Here is a 17,873-nt window from a genome sequence, read left to right on the forward strand (position 1 = left end):
AAGAGAAACAATTATTGCATGATTCTCTTTTGCTGACTTTGCTGAGGTTACTGTTGAGAAATTCTTCATATTTTTTAGTAGTCTCATCACAAATAGGAATTTGCACGTTGTCAGAGATATGTACCCTTGAAGTTCAATTACACATGAAGAAATACAGGAGCAGCAGTGAGAGCTTGAGATACAACCATCACTACATTGAAAGTCAGAGATAAATGTGAAGAATAGAGTTGGTAAATTCTTTACCCATAGAGAAATGTCTAAACAATGAGGTGTTTTCAGACTAAACCTTCACCTTCTATTAAATATGAGAATTCCATTGTCTGTCTAGTTTTATGGAAATTTTTTTTGTCACCTCTTGCTCAGAGCCCTCTGCCTCCATACCCTGCTGCTAGCAAACTGAAACTGGACTATTCAGATAGGTTTGAGTTTGCTTTATTCCATACAGAGAACCTAATTATCCACTGTTGGTACAGCGTGCAAACAACCAGTCAAGATTGCAAAGACAATAAAAAAAAAGGCTTAGCTATTCTCCAAAACTTTATCTAATTGAAATGGTGCATCACACAACTTAAAGTTCACTGATGTAGCTGCAGTCAAAGATTTTTCTACTAAGCATGGCTGACACACAAATGTTTAATAGAGTAGATTTTATTTTGTTTGTCAGAAATGTGTGTCTTGCTCCAGCAAAAGGCTCAAAGGATTTTGCCACAATATTACCATGTGACTAAATGTTGTTCTCTGTCTAATACCTAAGCGATTCTCAGTGCCTTTTTTGTTTTGTTTTCAATCCCCTTTCAGCTTGTGTGTTTTTGACAACACAGAAGTTGCCAGCAACTCTGAATGCCCAAATTTTATTTTAGTTCAAGTGCAAAATAGTTGTTAATAATGGCTTTTGGATTTCAGGAATTTTGCATATTGTTTTAATGATCTGTGCTAATTTACTGAGTTTGCAAATTAATATGTTTCATTTTGCAAAACCTTAAAGAAGGCGGTAAAGTTAATTGTAAGCATGTTAGATTTTCATGTATACCTCTTTTTAAAAAAATACATTGGAAATTGGAAATGAAAATAGATTTCTAAGTACAAAATGTTTCTATGATCTGACACTCTTGTTACTGACACATTGTTATAAAGTATACAATTATGTGTGACTTATGTCTGTAATAAATATTCACAGCTTGAACAAGAAGGGGTTAGGATGATCATTGAGTGCAACAATAATCAGTGAAGTACTCAATTAGATTTTCATATAAAAAGACTTCAGTAAAACAAGAGGAATTTACTGAACTGCAATATTCCCGTAACTGAAACAAGTTATTATAAATAGATAGTTAAAATGCATTCTCTTTCTTAGGTAATGTATGCTAATAAATTTGCTATTCTGAAGGTAATACTACATTAGTAAGAACTTGTATCTAATACAATTTGATAAATTCAATTTACTATAACAACTGCGTTGCGTGCAAAAATATTGCCCAAGCCAGATGGCTGATGTTTCTAAAAGCCTATTTCAGAGGCATTTGGAAGATTTGTTGGAACACTGAGCAGAGGTACAGAAGTTCTTTCCATGCACATCCACTTTTCCATCTGTACTCGGAAGCAGCCAAGAACCAACTCAGATCTTAAACCAAGTTTCTGACTTGCTCTGATTTATTTTGGCTTATGTAACAGTTATGCTTGCTTCAAATAGGGACTTGAGTCCATATATTGAGGAAGCCTGGAGAAAAAGAGTCTCAGGGTGACATTACCACTCTCAAGAACTACCTGTAGAGAGGGTGGAGCCAGGTGAGGGTTGGTCTCTTCTCCCAGGCAACCAGTGACAGGCTGAGATGACACAGCCTCAGGCCATGCCAGCGGAAGTTCAGGCTGGACAGCAGAAGGAATTTCATCACGGAAGGGGTTGTTAAGCATTGAAACAGACTGCACATGGAGTTAGAGGCACTATCCTGGAGGTGTCCTAGGAATGACTGGATTTGGCACTCAGTGCCATGGTGTGGTTGACAAAGATGGTGGGGGGTCAAAGGTTGGACTCAATGATCTTAGGGGTCTTTTCCAACCTAAATGATTCTGCGATTCTGTGACTAGAAGTTTCCCAGCCAGCCATTAAGGCATGTCTTGGGAAATTTCTGCTGGTGAGTGGGCAAAAAAGTTTATAGTATGGTATTATTACTGTAGTAACTTTGTTACCTTCCCATCTTTTTAAAATGATGAGGGGCAAAGGCAATAGCAATGGAATTTAAAGTGATGTAAATATTTTAATGTACTTTTTAACGTGATTCCTAGCATCTTTGCAATGCTTTTCCACATGCAATCCAATCTTCTGGCAATAATAAGACACAACAATTTATCTTTTAACACAACAATCAAACCTAATTATTGGTGATTTTCAAATAAGGTAATTCTGTTAGATAAGTTTCAAACAGAGTAGGTAAGCTTTTTTCCCCTTTACACTACTGAGCCTACTTGTCACGCATGTGAATGAAACTCAAAGAAAAGCTTTCAAAACTCTTCTCAAAATGGCTATTTCTTTTCTTTGTGCATGCTTATGACATTCAGTGTTTGAATCAGCTGCTACAAATCACTAGGCCCAAGTCTGACATTAAGCAACCACTAAAAGTTGTTTGAGTGTTCAGCTGAAGACATGAAAAAATAGGTTCACTAGTTACTTGAGAAATATTCCATGTAAATTTTCAGAATAAATGTTCAGGGTGGACTTCACATACTATCTTTCTAAATTTCAAAATGGCACTCTATTAAATGCAGTGCTTCACAATTTGGTTCAAAAAGTTTGCCATGTGGCATAGTCGTAGACTTGGTGTTTTTTGGTGATGTAAAGAAGAAAATTGACTTTTTCCTTCTTGTTTGAAAGGAAAAGTTGGTTTACATTAGAGTGGTCTAAAAATCATCATTCATAAATTATTTTCCCGTTTATAAAATTGCACATTATAGTTCTTGTGGAAGCTTTCCTGGTGAAGCCCACATAAGGTCAGGTGTTTAATAACCCTGGTGAAATATATCTATAGCTTATGAACATAGAGTTCTCTTCCAACTGATGTTGCTTCTAGTTCAACCTACAACTCTTAAATGGATTCTCTTCTGTATTTCATCACAAACAATAATTAGGCAACTGTTATCTATTTCCTAGATCCATCTTATGAGAATATGATGATTCTGCATTGTCAATATGAATTATTAACAATAGTTAATAACTGTACCAATAGTAAAGTTGCTTCTGCAATAAAAAAGGGGCTAATCTTCAGAGTGAGCAGATTCTGCTTTATTTCCTAATTGTGCAGTCTTAGTTCCTGCAGAGGTGAACTTTAAGAATCCTAAATAATTAATTAGTCTCCAGTAACACCATGTAAAGGCAAGGATACTCTGTGGTCTCAGCAGCACCAACACCTTCAAAGCAGTATTAGTCTTGGGTTTCACCATACTGTACTGCAGTCTGGTATTTTGTGCCTGTCACCTGTCCCCATGTTACTGCAAAGCTGTTTGGGCAGCTATGTCCTGAAACAGACTGGAAAAGTGATTCACCTTCTTTTCTTGTGAGAGGTAGAAAAAGGAGGAAAGAAAATTACCAAGAGATGGTCTAATGTTTTATATCATAAAACACAGTTCAAATTTTTCTGTAGGCATCCAGAGAAATTACTTGCTGGCTATAACCTCCATATGACAAAAGTGATGTAAGTTACGGTTTTTAAAGCATCATTCAGAAGCATTTTTCAATTAGGTCTAGAATTGAGTGTGTGAAGTTAAAAACTGGTTAAATGCTGTGAACCTATTTCTCTGGATACAAAACTGTAATTGTCAGTAATTCTGCTGCAACCACTTAATACTAAAGCTGCTGTTAACCAACAGTGACAGAAAACTGTTTTCAGATGTGGAACAGTACCAGCAAAAGTAAAAGTCGATTAAACCCTTTGAAGCTTTGCAGCACTCAAAAAAAATGTTAATACCTTATGTACCACCAATTAGCACCTTCTTTTAGATTGTGAAAAAAAAAAATCCATTATTACATAGAGATCTTTCTAAGTTCAGTGTCTCAGGCTGTATTTGCATAGTTATTAGTACCCTACAGGATTACTCATAAATTCAAATACTCACCAAGAAGAGGCAAAACTCTTTTGTTTGTCCCTATTCAAATTTTTCAACCCATGTTACAAGGAGTTTCTACCACCTTTATCATTGCATACATCACACAGTGCTGCCAGCGTGAAGGGGAATAGAGAAACACATTGAAGTGAAAGCAGGAGGTTAAAAATACTAGCCTAAAGCATTTCTAGCCCAGAAATGATCATCTCACAGTTTGTGGAGTCAGATGCTTAGCAAAAGTCAACATCAACCAGGGAGCTCTGAGAGTGCTGCATGAAATGTAAGAGAGAAAAACAGTTTATGCTTAAACAGTTTTAAGAGTACAGGCTGACTGTGAAGGCAAGTTCTGTCAGTGCTTGCCAGTGTATTTCAAAAGTTTGCTGTGACCTGTTGTATATATTTGCCTGTTGATCCCACTTCACAAAGCGAGTTGCAGTCATGCATTTTTCCTGCAAAGTTCCACTGATACTGATATTCTGTGAAAAATGGAGAAGCTGCTACCTGTACTTGAGTTCTCCATCCTGGAGAACTGGAATAAGAGAACAAATGGTGCACTCTGAGTCTGTAACAGAGCAGGCATTTCAGGTCGACAAAATCTCTAGAAAATGAAGATAGTATTTTTCTAACATGCTCTTTGATATGCACAGTGCTGTGGAACAAAAACAGATTTTATATGAGGCATTCAGGCACAGGGGGAATATTTTTTTTCTGCAATATTTGAAATGGATTGAAAATGTGATGCAAGGAATTAAAAATCAATTTATTTATATAAAATCAATCACAGCAATAGTATCAACTGACACTATCAAGTTATCAAAAACAGGATATCAATTTTCAGTTTATAATAGTAACTTTTTACTAGTTACTATTATCTTTTTGTAGGTGCTTTAATCTGCTTTAGATGCAAAACATTCAGTCCATTGATATCAGAAATGGACTTGCTTATGTTAAAACAAAGTTTCTCACAAATACTTCTTGTATTCTTGAAGTGTATTAGTTTAAAAATAGGTAGAAATATCAGTGTTTGGATCAATGTTTTCTTGAAATTAGTACTGGAGATAAATGTGAACAGCAAGAATTTTTGCACAGGATTTGCCTTGCTGCTAATACTAGATGTGGTTGGGAAGAGTTGCTTTTATTTATTTTGAGGGATATAATTGCATGCAATGGATGAAATGGACTGAAACAGGAAGACAAATGTATAAAGCTCTCAAAAAATGTCAGCTAGGCTATTGGCTTTTTCACAGCTTTCTACTGTTTTATGATTCATCAGCAAGTTCTTTTGCCAGACTGACTCATCTGATTTTTATAACTTTCTTTAGAAGAAGTCTCCTCAGCCATTTTAATGACACTTCGTAGTTCTTTCTGATCCACTTCGGTGTTTTGCTTTTATTCAAGAGCCTTTTCTTTGGCAAGGTATAATAATTCCTACATCTCAGTTTTTCTGTGAATATATGAGGACTCATGCAAATTTATATATCTTGTCAAGATTTATCATATTATTATCTGAGGAAGCAGATGTATTTCTTATAACTCAGACTATATCCTCTTGCCATTATTGCTAACTTTCCAAAAAAGGTTAATTTTTTAAAAAAATCTTCTTTCTTCATTTTTTAACAGGTCTGTGAAAGCAATAAAACATGATTAATCTGTAAATGCACCTGAATAAATTGATTAATTCTTGGGCTTGCTTTTCTCTTTCCTATGTTGATATAAACACTGACTCTGTCATACTTTGTAAGGGACATATGCAGAAGTAGATAACTGGCATATGAACTGAAAAGGTAAATTAGAACAGAGGTAATGTGTTAGCTCATTTCTCTCTCCATGGCAGTTAGGGCAACGTCTTGAAATATGTCTAAATCCTAAGTGTCCTTTCTACTCCCTACATGAAGGCAAAGGAAGGCTTAGCTCTGCTCTTGTTCCGTTAGGAACAATGGTGGTGGATCTTCATGACGTGACTGAGTTACCAGCCACGTCTGGGCCTTCTGAGGGCACCTGACAGTGAAAACTTTCTGGAGATAAAAGCAATATGTTTGGTTTTTCCTTGTTTCGAGATTGCTGCTTGCAAACTGTCTCCAGCACTGTTATGGTGTTTTCGTGCCTCTGTTTCTGTCTTTGCCTTTTTTCAAAATACCTGTGAAAAGTCCCATTCAAATACAAAAGTTAAAAGTATAAATAATAAAATAGTCTATGACAGAAGAGTTTCTAACACACCTTTTAAACAACTTTAGCTTCCAAACAGCTGTGGCACTGATGCAGCAGTTCAGGTGTTCCTTGTTGCTGGAAAAAAAGATCATTAAAAGGACTACCAAGAAATTGCTAAAGGAGAGAAGTGGCTTAGAGTACTGGGAGCTAGTGGGAAGAAGGGGGAGGAACAGAGAACATATACGCAACAGGGAAAGACAGGGGAAGGACATGAAATTAAAAAAAAATATATACGTTTAGAGGCTTAAGGGGCAACACCCACAAAAATATAATGCTGCAGATTAAGAAAAAGTAAGAGATTGACCTTTTTTTTTACAGAGGTGGAAGGGAAAGTATGTCAAAGACTGAAAGCAGGGTGAAGAACACATGGACTTCATTATTGCAGGTATTTTTATAAATTATAATCTAGTTTATTCTTTCAAAAAGTAGCATGAAATTTGTATAGTCTGATTCAGACCAAAAGCTGCTGACTTTTCTCTTGAAAGTGTTTTTTTAATATTATATCCTACTTAATTTTGTGAGGGGAAAAAGGAGTATTGTTGCTACCTTACCCTACAATGATGGGCTAGGCAGCAACTGATTTGGTCATGGGTTTGCTTTGAGCATCCTCATGGGAGAAACACAGTTGATCAAGTGTGCTGAAAAACATAACCAGAGGGAAGAAGAAGCAGAGAATTGCACAAGGAAAATGTTGGCTCTGAAATCAAATTACATCAATTAAAATACATGTAGAAATAACCTATGTTTTGCATTGACTCTTGTAAAAAAATTAGAGAGCTTTTTTATTATTATTATTACTATTATTTTTCCCCTGCCATGCATATTATAATATTCCTTTACTTTATTCAGGTACTAGACTACTTCAGCTGTCTCTTTAGAAAATGCTGTTCTTTCCATTTACTTATGTTTTATGACTTCTAATCCTACTTTAGGGGGAAAAAAACCAACCAAACAAAACAAAACCCCAAACAACTGACCAAAAAAAAAAAAAAAGCAATCATAAAAGAACAAAAAAAAAAAAAAAAAAACAAAAACAAACACAAAAAACACCCTCCCCCCAAAAACAAAACAAAACAAAACCCAAAACAAAACAAAAAAAAAAACCAACCCGCACTCAAAATACTATTTTAAAAGGATCCTGTCATCATGCAAAGAGCTCTGAATTTTAGACTGCCATAACTCTTGACCCTGGCTAGTAACACTATTCCTTCATCTTATCTTGTCAGAACTGGAGTAAGACTTGGTAAATACACAGAGATAATCTTTAAGCTGCCAGTATTTAATGATGATCCCAGGGTTGCTTGGAACAAGAAAGATTCCAAAGAAATTGTCATCCTTTGTAGGAAAATATTTTTTAAATTGTTCTGTACATGACTCTTTATTAGATTAAATATGTAATCAGAAAAATTTTAGATCCAAAACTTTGAGTGCTTTGAAGTCACAATTCAAAGGGAAAGTTATCTGATTGTTTTAGAAATGAGCAGTAAAATATTGATGGAAATGCTGGCTCAAGGACAGAGCATGGGTTATGCACTGCCTCTTCGTCCGAGCTCCGTGTATATCTCTAGGAACTTGTAACAAGACAAATTCCCCAAGGCAACATTCTTCTACTCTTAATGAATTTAAAGTAAGTTTACACAAACTGCTTATTTTGGATCTATGAACTGTAGAATTCACTTGCAATTCCCTAGAAAGAAATCTTATAAAGTGTGCAAAAGCTGAAGACAGTATAGTTTAAGAAGTCTCTTTTTAAATATATCTGCACATTTGTAGGTGTCATTTCTGATATTGAACAAACATTTGTCTAGAACTTTCAAAATTTGTAAATCTGTCCATTTCATTACTTGTTTTATTTACTGCTTCTAAACCCAATACTGATTTTTTCCGCTGTGTAGATCCCCAAGCTCAAGTGAAAGAAAAAAAATCTTTGTAATTTTGTATGAACAAAAAACTAATGCATAGAAAAAATAAATCACTTCCATCACTTTTACCATTCCAAATATTCATAGTGTCCCAAAATTTAGCTGTGGTAGTAAGCAAGTTAGGTTTACATTATTACAAAAATATGTAACTAATTGGCATGATAAAAAAAGAGACCAAACAACAAAACAAACATGTATTTTACTTGCTAATGTATGTTTAGGTTTAGGTGCAGATATGCTGTCCATCATTAGTTATCCATTAATTTTAATCTCTTACTTCAATCTTGTAAATCTTTTGATTAGGGTACAACTCTGCAGGGATTGCCAGCCATTCTGTCCCATCAGATGATTCATCCACCTCTTTCCCCTTCTTGAATGGCAATCACAGTATGCAAATGGCAAGTTCTTGAAAGATATTTTCTGACATCTGACTCTTGATGGGCTCCTTAGGCAGCTGGGCTTGACATGCTGGAAGAGCTTCTGAGCTATTCTCATAATAAAGTGACTTCTTGGCCTTTTAAATAAGTTCTCTCCACTTTGGAAATGAAATGATCTGCATGGTTTATATCGCCAGAGAGCCCAAAGATGCAGATTGTGATACAGCTGGGAGCTGCAAATGTTCTGTGTAAATTGAATGTGCTGCACATCCACAAGGCACATGGACAGTTGGGTCACTGTTGTGATGGCCGCTGTGTTTCACATCAGCGTGTGGAAATCTCAAGCACACGAGTTGTAGCAAATAATTTCACAGATTATTGGAACAGCAAGGCTCGAAGTAGAGGCAAAGGAAGAGAAGGCTTAGACACTTAAAGTATAAGTTGAAAATGAATATTTGCTTTATATGTGAGTTTTGTCTATATGTTAATTTTTCTTCTTTTTTTGGTATACATTCTTGGGCTGTAGTTCTGTATTATAAGTACATGACTAGGGGTGATATATAGCCTAGTGGGATTTCAGGCACCCTGAATGAGAATGTTTATCTGTAAGTACAACTCAACTACTTTTTTTTTCCCCCTTGGTATGTAGATTCAACTTCAAGTAAATGCCGTGCTTACTATTCAGGATTGCAAAACATATGCCAGCCTAGTATTAAATCACAGGTCCCAGAATACTTTGTGTTCAAGGGGACCCACAAGGATCATCAAGTCCTTTTTTTAAGTAAATGGTCCATTGAACTCACAGCCTTTTTTATTAGCACTGGCCTCCACTGTGCCAATCTTATGGGCTGTTGTGTTAACTTTGGTAACAGGAAACCTAAAAATAGAATACATCACTTTTTGTCAATAAAATTAAATTGTTGCCTAACCACAAGTGGACTTGACAGTTACTTGTAAATAATTGCTTTCTGTTTCGTGTCACTGATCATTGTATTAGATAATCAAGATTGTTGTCTTAATAAGTATTCCACAGGAAAAAAAAAATAAAGAGAACACTTGCAGAAGTTTAGCTATCACATTTAAAACAAAAATTTGAAAATAATATAGGGGTAAACTCCAAACCACATCTCTGTTGAACAACTATTTTCTAACATTATTTTTATTTTTTTTTTCAAAATGAAACATTTTCCTGCATAAATCAAAACTGATTACAGCTAAAAACTGGAAAGCTAAAAAAATAATTTCACTTTCAATAAGCATATAAAATTGGAATATTTTTATATCTGCTTGAGCTCTACTTGAAGAAATAACCTTAATTGAAAAGACTACATATGGCTGTATTCTTTAAATTTCTTTAGCAATAGAAACAACTTTAATCATCCAAACAGTAACAGTACAATGATGTTAGAATGCCTTCTTGTAAAGAGGAACTTGTTTTTTATTGATGCAAGTGAAAAAAATTAAATCCCAGAATGCATTAGGAGAAGTGAGACTATTTTCTAATTGCTCTTTTTCCTTTTCTTACTATAATGTTAGCATGTAAATCTGAGGTAAATTTTTGTCACTTCTGAACAAGTAGAAGAGCTTCTGTTTAATAACAAAAAAGGTCTCCCATCATAAAACTCTTAAAATATTTCAGCTGGATATTTCTCTAGTCAAATAGATAAAACACTCTTCAGGATCAGTTTAGATATTATATAGAGATTGAATTTCTTTCCCTTTTTTTTTTTTTTGTTTTGATTTATTACTTTATTTGTATCTATATTTTAGTCTTGACATTAAATATTTGCTTTAAGGTGTTTTTTGGTTTTTGAATTATATCTTTACAGATACAGAATTCCCAAGTAGTCGATCTTCTCATCCTGTGTCTGAAAAATTAAAGTTAGCAGATACAATTAATCTTGACATACGAAACTTTAGTGGTTCCCTGACAAAAGAAAAATTTAATTTCCTTCTAGTGAATGAGTTACAGTTCGACATACTTTCAGATAGGACTTTCAGGGCAGTGTTCTGGAATATGCCACTGCAGAACATGTAACAATCTTGCCATCTTCCCAATTCTTTTAGGAGAATTCAACAAAATACTTTCTAAAAGTGGATTGAAGAGTGTGCAGATCTTGCACTGTAAGCTAGGGGAAAATCGTTCAATGTTGAAGAAAGGCAAAGGAAGGGAAATAAAGAAAAGCGTTGCTGGAAATTTCTCTGTAAGGCTTTGTTTTGGAGCTCATGTGTGGTTCTCTGTTTGCTCTGGAGATAATCCTGGCTTGAGACTCGACTGTCTGTGAGGGGCCCCCTGGAACTGCTGTCCCATACAAACTGGTTGGCATTAAGGCTTGCAGCGTGCTCAGCGCGGCAGAAATATTGTAGCAAAACCTAAACATACCTTTCAACACTATAATACAAATCAGCTAAGCTTTCTGCTCCTACAGTATTTGGTTGGGTTTTGGGTGAATTGTTTGGATTTTTTTCTTTCACTAAAAGCTTTTGTGTCTAGGAGTGAATAAGCATGAATTTCATCAAAATAATCTTTTAAGAAAGAGTGACCTCTAATTCTTCCTCTTGAGCACAGTGCTTTTGGAAGTGGAAAGGAGCGACTCCTTTCCTTGTACCTCTTCCCTTTTAGGTGAGCTTTGGCTTTAGCAGAGTATTTAGGTTGCAGCAGTTTAGTAACTGGGAGTACTATGAGTTGAGGGTATGGGGAACAAACAACCCCTTCAGAGCAGCAGAGGATGTTGATGGTGAGCTTTTTTTTCTATAATCTAACATAGGTTGTGGGGTTTTTAATAATCTCAGACTTGTGGGAAGAAAACTACAGTAAAACCCAGCAAGTCTGCTCTACCATTTGGTAAGTACTGTTGCACTGTTAAAACAACCAGAAACAAGCTGAGGAAGATATGTGCTGAGTGGACATAAACAAGGTGCATGCTTCTTCTTTGAAGTATAAAATCCTAGGGAAAAGGTTGTGTCTAAAGTAAATAGGCACAGATTGGTTGCACATCAGTTTGCTGGAGAGAGTATCATGAGTTTACCAAGTCATTTGAATGCTAGACCATTGTAAAAAGCATAGGCTTCTTTTAAATAAAAGTAATTGTCAAAGTCATGTCCACTATAAAATTCTGTTCTCTGCATGAGCGCAAAACTCTGTCTCAACTAACTTTGCTTTGAAATTCACCTCAGTTATATTTGCAAGTAAACAACCAACAGCTAGTCTCTGTCTGCCTGAAATAAGATGATTCTACCTGGTTGAAATTTTATAAGTGTCACCTGGGAATTTGCATTGCTGGACCCTTCTTATTACCCATCACGGTTTTGCTTACACTTCTTTCTTCTCTTCCAGAGTGGTAAGCCTTTAAATAAATGGCATTTTTACATCTAATGCATATATGTGTGTTTGAGGCATCAACACACTTTTTATACTTTCATACTGCTTTTTGAATTTGCAATCTTATTAAAATTTTGCTAGTTGTTCCTTTTCTTTGCTGGGCTAAGAAAGAGCTATTTACATACAAATAGCAGAACCTTGAAAAGTTGACTTATTTGAAGTTATATAGTAGGGAAAAAAAGTTTTATAAATGGAATTTGTTTGTTCGCTGCAAGGTCTAAAGGCTGTCCTTGAAAATTACTAGCTATTGAAGAACCAACCTGTGATTTGAGCTGATATTGCCATTAAATTAGCTCCTCATTAAAAAAATGTACTATTTAAAGGAATAGATGACACCAGAAACAGTTTTCAGCAGTGCTTTGCCAAACAGTCTTCCAGAACAGTACTGATATTTAGCAATTAGGAATGCTTGCTTCTTTTTTCCATTGTTTTTTCTTCGTGGGTGTTGATACTGGGATTCTTTCATTGACTTAGTGTAGAACAAGATTATGACCTTATTCCTGGACTGTAAAAAAAAAGGATATACAGGAAATTAATTTTCTTTAAAAAAGATAATTTTCAGGGTAAAAGCAGCTGCTGAGCTGCTGTTCCTGTCTGTAACAAATATATTTGCTTGGGTGGCAGTACTGTTTTAAAAATATAGGAGGGCATGAGATACTGCCGTAATGCCAGTTGAAGCTACTTACACTTTTCCAAGGTTTACAGAGGAAGATATCTGCAGGTCAGAGAACCTGTACTTGAAAGAAAGGTGGCATGAGTGGTGCCTAAAGGGTGATATTGTAGCCTCATGTTCTCAGAATAATCTGGACAATGCAAAAATGTTCTCTTTCCTGTGGATAAGGGTGGTTAAGGGATATATTTGGAAGAGACATACAGAGTAACACCTGGCTCTCCTCCCTGCTTCGGGGCTCAGTCCAACAACATGCCATCCTTGGCAGAGTTCTTTTCAAAACCCGAAGTTCAGCTATGAATCTTGAAGCCAACTGATTTCTCCATTGACAGATGTTTACAATGATTGGTGGTGTAATGATTTTCCCTCTATCTGGCATTACCTGTTACATAGTTGTATACATCAGACTCATTTCCTCATTGCACATTCTTAATGCTTAGGTTTCTGTTCATGAATGCTGCTACTTAAACAACAGCAAAAACAAACAAACAAACAAATCAGGTAGAAATACAGGAAATAATGACTGAATTTAGTAGTTGCTTTGATGACTTAGAAATTTAGTTTACCAATCAGTGGATTCCAGACCATTTTCAGATGGTGGGGAAGAGGGTGATATTTTCTGGCTTGAAAAATCTTCAGACCTTGAGTTTGTCACTGCTTTATAAGAAAGAAAGGGATAGATTTTTCTTCAGACTCTTGGCTTAGTTTTGGGTAGAATCCAACTTGCCTAAAGTCTCCTGTCTAGGTATTGGGTGTTTAATCTAAATTACCCAGTGGGCTTTTTCCTATGATCCTGGGGAGAAGCTCCTGCAACAAATTATTCACTTCAAAATAAAATAAATAGTTAAATTACATGGTAACAACAGCACTCTTCAAGGCATTTCTTACATCTCTGGGAAGTTAAGCCATAGGGATATTTCTGATGGAAAAAAACATAGTGTTTTTTGAATTGATGCAGTTATCATTTTTGTATCATTGGAGTGGTATTAGTCCTCCTGAATGCAGTTAATTCAAAAGTTACCCATACTGAGACATTTTTGGCAAGGAAAACACAAGGCACAACAAGATTGTTGGTTATTCTGCATTGGTATTCTGTTGTACTAATGTAAGACTGAGCTCAGCCTTGAGGGTTTTCTCTCTCTTTTTTGACTTTCCTTTTTCTGCATTTAGAAAAATAGCTGGGCTTTCTGTCTCATTTTCTGTAATGTCAGAAAGATGCATAATTTCTGTAATTACATTGTTAGCTTGTAATAAATCAGGGCCTTACTTGACTTATGAACTCCATGAAGACAATCACAGAATTTTTGTCTGTTAAAGTCTTTATTAAGTAATTTAAAATCTTATCCCAGTGAGAACCTTTGCTTGGGCAGATGGTGGGCTGGTATTATGTTGCCTTCCAGAGGAAGAAAATATCATAAGGTAATGCTGCTAAAGATCTTAATTGTCTCAATACATCCTGGTGTTCTTTAATACCTCTAAATTAGTTATGCAATTTAATATTGTTAGTAAGTCTTGAATTGCATTACTTCAGCAGAAACATAAAGGTAATACGATTGTGTACCGTAGGAATGGAAGTACCTGTGGTTTTAAGGATCATTCCCCAACACTGCAATTATTCAGTAAATTCCTAGATCAGAAGGTTCATAAAACATTTTACTGGTATGTTTCTGGTGGCTGCTGAATAAATAACTTTAAACGTCAAAAGCCACAGTTGCAGATACTTCAAAAAGACAGTATAAGAAATGAAGGCTATTGCAAATAGCTTAAGTGCCTGTAGAAGTGGAAAAGATGTTAAATAAAACATTATTTGTAGGAAAAACGCTGTTTTTCATAGGCCAGGGAAAGGCTATGCTAACGCCAAACACAGCAGTCCCTTCCAGTCTAACCAGACTACTTCTCATCTTACCTTCAGATATGGCTTTTGGCTTAAAGATTGTTTAGTTCAGTTTTTACAGAATCTTGCTAGGTACCTGAAAATTTTAGTATTCCTGGTAGGTAGCATTGATTCACATCACTTTGGGTTTAGTCTGGTATGGTTATGCTTTCCTTGAAGATGAAAATAGTTTTCCGCTTCCATACTTCAGCCTGTAACAGAAAGAAAACAGATATGAGTCCTCTCCCCAGTTTCTAAGGCATCTAATTTTTCTGAAATATTTAAAAAGCTAAGTCACTTTCAGAAAAAGCCCATAATTTTCTTTGCTTTCCAAAGCAACACTGTGAAAACTGTATATGCAGGAAAAACCGGATCATTGTGCTTTAGTGAACATCACTTCTACTGCGAATGTATAGAAACAACACCTTCTCTTTGATTAAATTGAAATACAGTGGGCAATTAAATTGAAATGCAGAAAGAAACGTGCACAGGCAAAACCCGTGTTAATTCCAGCTAGAAAATGTGGCTAAGGTTGCCATCAGTTCTCAAGAGAAATGTGTACTTTTACATTTTTATCTAGGTGACAGCACTTCCATTACTATAATGACCTGTGAAATGACAGGATAGCAAAGCAGTGCTGCATGGCAGCAGTGATTATGGTGAATCAGTCTGAAGTGCCTGCTCTTATGATAGTGCCCGTGGGAGCTAAAGCCTAAATACAGCACACAGACTTCTGGTCTGCACTGATCCTCTGTCCTGGCCAGGGTAGAGGTCATTCTGCTGCTTTCATAGATATATCCCATTAGAGCCTAATCTCCTGTGCCACTGAGTTTATATACTTTGGAGTCGTTTACACTGTTTTGCTCATATTAACTCATCTGAGTAAATGTATATCAACAACAGATGTTGATTACTACTGCCCTTGGTAGTAATCACTTCCAAGCTTTTTCTAATACTCAGAATTAAATAAATCCTGAGCAAAGCAAAACCTGAATTATCTGAGCTGAAGAGTTAAACCATGATAGCAAAGCCACTGGCTTATTTTCCCTGGGCTATCCAGTTTTAGTAAAGCATTGAGATGATACAGTATACTTCGCCATTTTAGGGATCTGATTTGTTGATTAAGTTGTGAATTTAATGACACAAGAGCCTCGTGTCAGGGTTTTTTATCTTTCCACATGTCGTTCCTTTCTCATTTTTTCCTTCCTCATCCCTTCTCCCCACCAGTAAAAAGCTGTTTAGCTTTATATTTTGTAGAAACAAACAAACCAAAGAAAAATTCATTATATTGATAGAGAAAGAAATGATTAAGTTGCTTTTTCCAATACTGAAGTTCTGTATACTAATTCAATACAAAATTAATAACAGATCTTTAACTTCAGCTCCACAGAGAACCATTCTGCAGGTGAATTAACTGGTTTTCAGACTTGAGCAAAGGAATGTTACAGTCCCAAAAGACGCTTACAATAATCTCCCATTGAGGGTCAGGACTGTTTTCCCACAGTGAAGCTTTCTCTTGGTGGCACAGGGGGACAGGGACAGGGGTTGTGGTCACTTGATGGTAGCTCCTCTCTGCTACTTCTTTCTCATGCTGCTCCCTGTTCCAGCCTGAGGCATCCACAGGCTGCTGTCCTTCAGGATGAGCCCGCTCCAGCCTGGGCTCTCCATGGGCCACACATTGCACAGGGCACTGCCAGTGCCACTGCAGGGCTCATCCATACCCTGAGGTGGTTACCTTGGAGCCAGCTGGAACAGCACCAGGATATGCCTAGCATGAGGCATCCCCTGCCTCTTTTCACCGAGGGCCCTGCAATATGGATGGGGTTGCCCAGAGCAGAGGTCAATCCAAGGCTTCTTAGCTGATTTTATTGTTTCAAGTGACATTCACCCTGGAGGTTGTGTCAATGCTGCCATGTTTGCTGCTGTCCCTGGGGCATGCAGGGCTGCCTTCTTTACCTTCCCAGGGACCCTTTGGGTGCCTGGAATAGTCCCAGGAGATGGCATGGACATCTCCATCACAGTGTCCCAAGATCCTGCCTCAGGTAGGGGAAGGCACCTGCTCCACAGGAGCTCCAGTTGAGTCTGGAGGAGGGCAGGTAACCCCATGCCAGGCTGTTGACTGCACTGTGGATGTAAAAGAGTGGATTTTTGGTATGTGGGTATTGGAGATTATTGCACCTCCTGCCAAATGCTTGACTCTTCTTTTTGATTGTAAACATCATCAATCCCATAATTTCTCCTCAGACGTTTCATTAGGACATTTTTTGGGGTTTTGCATATCCTTGATACAAAATGGAGTTTAGAAAGAAATTTATGATCACTTGGATTTTCCTGTACTGCCTGTCAGGCGTAGTTAGGAAAGGCCAAATTATGAGATATTTCCTACCTGGGTATTCCAGTGAACAAGCTGCACGTTTCCATTAAAAGACTTAAATCCCTTTTCAGGAAAGTCCATCTGCTTCCAACTGAAAAAGCAGTATATTACTCACTGCACATTCAGCTACCTCATGCTAATTCAAATTTTTACTTGTGCTTTCCCACTTTCTCAGATTTAACACACCAGACGTCTCTTGTGTACATGAGTGACACCCAAATATTTCCTCAAATGTTCAAAAGTCTACTGTTTTTTGAGACTTTTTGTGTGTGTGTGTGTTTAGAGTAATCAGTTACAACAAAAACCACATTGGAGGGGGGGTTATTAGTTGCAGAGATGTGTGAAGAAAAGGCTGTCATGACGGGAGTCATGAATATCTTCAAACTTTTGAGTAACTGTTCAAGTGAACCTGTGAAAGAAATGGAGCAGTATGTTTGCTTGGGACATCTTTTTCAGATAAAGCTGTCTACCACAAGAAAGGGGTATGGGATTTTTTTCTATGCATATAATGGAGCCTAATCTCTCTCTAAGTGGCTGGATGGATCAGAATACTTATAGACTAAACAGTGGATGGAAGGGATTGGTAAAAACAATTAAGGATACCAATACGTGATCATGAGAAATGAACACTCAGGAAAGGATTCATCAAAACTGATTTAGGTGTGCTGCATAATGGATGGTGGACATGAGATCCTCCTAACACTTACTTCACCTCATCCTAGGGCCAACAATTAAGACACATCAGCTCTCTTAAATAGTTCTTTGGTGTTCTTTTCTTGTGTTGACTGTGCAGCCTGTACAGCTCAGGGGTAGGTGCCTGTAACTGCAAAGATATCTAAAGTTTAGTGGAACCACTTCCTAAATTATTAATGCTGACAACTGTATACTAAATAGTGAGCTTCTTGTTTTGGTCTGTTTAACCATTATTATCTCTTAGTGTCATATAAAATTACACATGATGTTTAAAAGATT

At 36.5% G+C, this 17,873-nt stretch overlaps 1 protein-coding gene across 3 annotated transcripts in view; it reads left to right on the forward strand.

Annotated features, from left to right (window-relative positions):
- Positions 1 to 17,873, forward strand: part of CHRM3 (cholinergic receptor muscarinic 3) — a 196,859-nt gene that overhangs the window by 51,805 nt on the left and 127,181 nt on the right. Inside the window, exon 1 of one of the 3 annotated variants that reach the window (XR_010720003.1) lies at positions 5,959 to 6,688. The exons of the other annotated variants lie outside the window; for them this stretch is intronic. The gene's annotated coding sequence lies outside the window, so the exon portion shown is untranslated. Of the gene's footprint in view, positions 1 to 5,958; positions 6,689 to 17,873 lie in introns of those variants that run through there. 3 annotated transcript variants of the gene reach the window in all.

This window comes from Chamaea fasciata, unplaced genomic scaffold, assembly GCF_029207755.1.
Source record: "Chamaea fasciata isolate MVZ Bird 193981 ecotype frontalis unplaced genomic scaffold, bChaFas1.0.hap1 SCAF_3, whole genome shotgun sequence".
NCBI lineage: Eukaryota > Metazoa > Chordata > Aves > Passeriformes > Sylviidae > Chamaea > Chamaea fasciata.